We start from the raw sequence: 6,135 nt of genomic DNA on the forward strand, positions 1-6,135 counted from the left end.
GTCCACACTTCCAAAAGTACCAATACCTGGTGTAAAAACAACAGTATCACTGCGCTTGATTGGCAGCAAACTCGCCTGACCTTAACCCCATAGAGAATATATGGAGTATTGTCAAGAGGAAGATGGGACACCAGACCCAACAATGCAGACGAGCTGAAGGCTGCTATCAAAGCCACCTGGGCTTCCATAACCCCTCAGCAGTGCCACAGGCTGATCGCCTCCATGCAACGCCGCATTGATGCAGTAATTGATGCAAAAGGAGCCTCGACCAAGTACTGAGTGCATTTACTGAACATACATTTCAGTAGGCCAACATTTCAGATTTTAAAATCATTTTTGAAACTGGTGTTATAAAGTATTCGAATTTACTGGGATAATGACTGTTGGGGTTTCCTTGGCTGTCAGCCATAATCATCAACATTAACAAAAATAAACACTTGAAATAGATCACTCTGTTTGCAATGACTCTGTATAATATATGTGTTTCACTTTTTGCATTGAAGAACTGAAATAAATTAATTTTTTAATGACATTCTAACCCCTTTCTGACCTCTGATGGAATAGTACGTTCGATGGCAGAACCCCCGCTTTGATGTGGGCTCCGGCGGGAAGCCCGCATCAAAGCCAGGACATGTCAGCTTGAACAACAGGCGCAGGTGGAATCACGTTCCACCCGCGCCTATTAACTAGTTAAATGCCACTGTCAAACGCTGACAGCGGCATTTATAAAGCGCTTCCGGCCATGCAGCCGGAAATGCGCGCACCGCTGACCCCCATCATCGGGGTTCATCTGTGCGTTGGCATAACAACCAAAGCTCTCCTAAAAACCTCTATGGCTGTTGATGCCAGATTGCTGTGAGTGCCACCCTGTGGTCAGCGCTCCTAGCAATGCTGTAATTCTGCTACATAGGGGCAATCTGAGCATCACCTCTATGTAGCAGAGCCGATCAGGCCATGGAAGCTTCTAGCTTCCCATGGAGACTATTGAAGCATGGCAAAAGTAAAAAAGGAAAGGTTTTTAAAAATATGAAAAAAACAATAAAAAATATAAGAAGTTTGAATCACCCCCCTTTCGCCCCATTCAAATTAAACAATAAAAAAAGAAATCAAACATACACATATTTGGTATCGCCGGGATCAGAATCGCCCAATCTATCAATAAAAAAAAATAATTAACCTGATCGCTAAACGGTGTAGCGAGAAAAAAAATTTAAAAGCCAGAATTACTTTTTTGGTCTCAACGACATTGCATTAAAATACAATAACGGGCGATCAAAAGAAGGTATCTGCACCAAAATGATATCACTAAAAACGTCAGCTCGGCACGCAAAAAATAATCCCTCATCCAATTCAAGATCACAAAAAACGGAGACGCTACAGGTAACGGAAAATGGCGCAATTATTATTTTTTTTTTTTTGCTTTAACAAAGTTTGGAATTTTTTTCACCACTTAGATAAAAAATAACCTAGACATGTTAGGTGTCTATGAACTCGTAATGACCTGGTGAATACTAACGGCCGGTCAGTGTTAGCATTTAGTGACCCTAGCAAAAAAAGCCAAAAAACAAGTGTGGGATTGCACTTTTTTTGCAGTTTCACCACACTTGGAATTTTTTTCCTGTTTTCTAGTACACGACATGCTAAAACCAATGGCGTCGTTCAAAAGTAAAACTCGTCCCGCAAAAAATAAGCCCTCACATGGCCAAATTGATAGAAAAATAAAAAAGTTATGGCTCTGGGAAGGAGGGGAGCGAAAAACGAAAACGCAAAACCGAGAAAAGCTCCGGGGTTAAGAAGCTAATGTAGTGAGACGCAGTCCTCAGCGCTTTACATCACTGTCCCCATTGGGGCTCACAGCCTGACTCCTATCAGTCTGTCTTTGGAGTGTGGGAGGAAACACGAGGGGATCAGCAGCGTTCTATAATGGCACTTAACCCTTCCTGTACCACCAATAATTGCCATATAGTCATGTATACCCGTGCTGTGGCCCCTGATGGTCCGCAGCCCCAGTGCCACCACTATGCCCCTCCTTACAGGCTCCCCAAGTGTAGGCGCCACACTGACAGCTACTTCCAAATGTCGCACACAGAAGACTGGACGTGTCGTCACCTGAATGTCAGGCTCTGGGAAGAGTCATCTGACCGCTCCCGTACCGCCGCGCCACGGACTGAGGGGCCCAAGACTCCTCCGGGAACAGCACGCTGGATACACTGCGCTTATCGCACGGAGCCGCTAGGTGGCGCAAGTTTACATAGCAAAACGCACAAACACGTTCAGGAGATAGAGCATGCCCACATTAGTTGTTTTTTTTTTTTTTTTTTCAAAGCTTTATTGGCATGGAAATAGGAAGCAATTAACAAAACCGAGTTCAGCGTGCAGCTTGTCCCTGTAATGTTCATCAATGTAAGGTTTATCATTAATTCGGATCCACATAGGCCTGTGTGAGCGATAAGAGTCACGTGTCACCTGCTGGAGTGCTCGTGGCTGTGGGAATGGGTGAAGATTCTTACACACCGTGTGTACAGGCAGGGCAGCCACCGTCACAAATATTCCAGTAAGAGGAGATGTGCACAGGTCTGCAAAAAATAATGTCAGGTGCCCAGGTTTTGTGAATGAATTTAGAAATCCCATCACTTTATATGAACTGGATCTAGTTCATACCTCCCAACTTTCGAGGAATGGAACGAGGGACAAAGTTAGCAGGCCACACCTCTGACCACACTATTTCCCAACTAGTCACATCCCAACCACACACAGCACTTCTGATCACAATGTTTCGTAAACAATAATTATAAACAAAACAAAATATGGCCACACAGTGCTCCATACAGTATAATGGCCACACATGATGCTCCATACAGTATAATGGCCCCACATGATGCTCCATACAGTATAATGGACACACATGATGCTCCATACAGTATAATGGACACACATGATGCTGCATACTGTATAATGGCACCACATGATGCTCCATACTGTATAATGGCCACACATGATGCTCCATACTGTATAATGGCCCCACATGATGCTCCATACAGTATAATGGACACACATGATGCTCCATACTGTATAATGGCCCCACATGATGCTCCATACAGTATAATGGCCACACATGATGCTGCATGCTGTATAATGGCACCACATGATGCTCCATACTGTATAATGGCCCCACATGATGCTCCATACTGTATAATGGCCACACATGATGCTGCATACTGTATAATGGCCCCACATGATGCTCCGTACTATATAATGGCCCCACATGATGCTCCATACAGTATAATGGCCACACATGATGCTGCATACTGTATAATGGCACCACATGATGCTCCATACTGTATAATGGCCCCACATGATGCTAAAATACAGTATAATGGACACACATGATGCTGCATACTGTATAATGGCACCACATGATGCTCCATACTGTATAATGGCCCCACATGATGCTCCATACTGTATAATGGCCCCACATGATGCTCCATACTGTATAATGGCCCCACATGATGCTCCATACAGTATAATGGCCACACATGATGCTGCATGCTGTATAATGGCACCACATGATGCTCCATACTGTGTAATGGCCACACATGATGCTGCATACTGTATAATGGCCCCACATGATGCTCCATACTGTATAATGGCCCCACATGATGCTCCATACAGTATAATGGCCACACATGATGCTGCACACTGTATAATGGCACCATATGATGCTCCATACTGTATAATGGCCCCACATGATGCGCCATACTGTATAATGGCCCCACATGATGCTGCATACTGTATAATGACCACACATGATGCTCCATACTGTATAATGGCCCCACATGATGCTCCATACTGTATAATGACTACACATGATGCTCCATACTGTATAATGGCCCCACATGATGCTCCATACAGTATAATGGACACACATGATGCTGCATACTGTATAATGGCACCACATGATGCTCCATACTGTATAATGGCCCCACATGATGCTCCATACTGTATAATGGCCCCACATGATGCTCCATACTGTATAATGGCCCCACATGATGCTCCATACAGTATAATGGCCACACATGATGCTGCATGCTGTATAATGGCACCACATGATGCTCCATACTGTACAATGGCCCCACATGATGCTCCATACTGTATAATGGCCACACATGATGCTGCATACTGTATAATGGCCCCACATGATGCTCCATACTGTATAATGGCCCCACATGATGCTCCATACAGTATAATGGCCACACATGATGCTGCATACTGTAGAATGGCACCACATGATGCTCCATACTGTATAATGGCCCCACATGATGCTGCATACTGTATAATGACCACACATGATGCTCCATACTGTATAATGGCCCCACATGATGCTCCATACTGTATAATGGCCCCACATGATGCTCCATACTGTATAATGGTAACACATGATGCTCCATACTGTATAATGGCCACACATGATGCTCCATACTGTATAATGGCCGCACAGTGCTCTATACTGTATAATGGCTGCACATGATGCTCCATACTGTATAATGGCCACACATAGTGCTTAATACTGTATAATGGCCACACATGATGCTCCATACTGTAAAATGGCCCCAAATGATGCTGCGTACAGTGTACTGGCCCCACGTGATGCTCCATACAGTATAATGGGCCCACATGATGCTGCATACTGTATAATGGGCACACATGATGCTCCATACTGTATAATGGCCGCACAGTGCTCTATACTGTATAATGGCTGCACATGATGCTACATACTGTATAATGACCGCAGATGATGCTCCATACTGTATAATGGCCACACATGATGCTCCATACTGTATAATGGCCACACATGATGCTACATACTGTATAATGGTAACACATGATGCTCCATACTGTATAATGGCCACACATGATGCTCCATACTGTATAATGGCCGCACAGTGCTCTATACTGTATAATGGCTGCACATGATGCTCCATACTGTATAATGGCCACACATAGTGCTTAATACTGTATAATGGCCACACATGATGCTCCATACTGTAAAATGGCCCCAAATGATGCTGCGTACAGTGTACTGGCCCCACGTGATGCTCCATACAGTATAATGGGCCCACATGATGCTGCATACTGTATAATGGGCACACATGATGCTCCATACTGTATAATGGCCCCAAATGATGCTGCGTACAGTGTACTGGCTGTTGTGAATTCTGTTATCGAACTCCCTCCTGTGGTCATGAATGGTACTTCGGCGAGTTCTATCCATGGACTCCCTCTGGTGGCTGTGAGTGGAGCTGCTGCTTCTGAGGTTCCTTCCACAGGTGACTCAGTTTATTCTTTGGCTGGCTGCTCTATTTAACTCCACTCAGATCGTTACTCCATGCCAGCTGTCAATGTTCCTGTACTGGTTCAGTTCGGTCTTGGATCTTTCTGGTGACCTGTCTACTCCAGCAGAAGCTAAGTTCCTGCTAGTTTATTATTTGTTCATTGTTTTCTTGTCCAGCTTGCTATCATGATTTCGCCTTGCTAGCTGGAAGCTCTGGGATGCAGAGTGGCACCTCCGCACCGTGAGTCGGTGCGGAGGTCTTTTTGCACACTCTGCGTGGTCTTTTTGTAGTTTTTGTGCTGACCGCAAAGATACCTTTCCTATCCTCAGCCTGTTTAGTAAGTCTGGCCTCCCTTTGCTGAAACCTGTTTCATTTCTGTGTTTGTGACTTTCATCTTAACTCACAGTGAATATATGTGGCGGGCTTCCTTTACCTTTGGGGAATTTCTCTGAGGCAAGGTAGGCTTTATTTTCTATCTCTAGGGCTAGTTAGCTCTTAGGCTGTGAAGAGGCGTCTAGGGAGAGTCAGGAACGCTCCACGGCTATTTCTAGTGTGTGTGATAGGATTAGGGGTTGCGGTCAGCAGAGCTCCCACTTCCCAGAGCTTGTCTTTGTTAGTTTAACCATCAGGTCTTTTCGGGTGCTCCTAACCACCAGGTCCATAACAGTACAGCTGGCCCAAAGTATTAATGCATCTCAATAGAGGGATAAGAGAAGTTCTGAGACCATTTTTTTTTCTCTGCAGCGTGTTTTGTCTTTCTTTTCCCCTTTACCTCTGGGTGGTTCAGGACACAGGTGTATAT

The 6,135-nt window shown here is 44.7% G+C and overlaps 1 protein-coding gene across 3 annotated transcripts in view; it reads right to left on the bottom strand.

Annotated features, from left to right (window-relative positions):
- Positions 1 to 2,245, bottom strand: part of CTPS2 (CTP synthase 2) — a 307,360-nt gene extending 305,115 nt beyond the window's left edge. For 2 of the 3 annotated variants that reach the window (XR_011319771.1, XM_069761060.1), the window contains exon 1: positions 2,110 to 2,224. The gene's annotated coding sequence lies outside the window, so the exon portion shown is untranslated. Of the gene's footprint in view, positions 1 to 2,109 lie in introns of all 3 variants that reach the window. The other variant, XM_069761061.1, reaches the window with a different exon arrangement.
- Between the last annotated feature and the right edge of the window lie 3,890 nt (positions 2,246 to 6,135).

Source organism: Ranitomeya imitator, chromosome 3 (assembly GCF_032444005.1).
Source record: "Ranitomeya imitator isolate aRanImi1 chromosome 3, aRanImi1.pri, whole genome shotgun sequence".
Taxonomy (NCBI): Eukaryota; Metazoa; Chordata; class Amphibia; order Anura; family Dendrobatidae; genus Ranitomeya; species Ranitomeya imitator.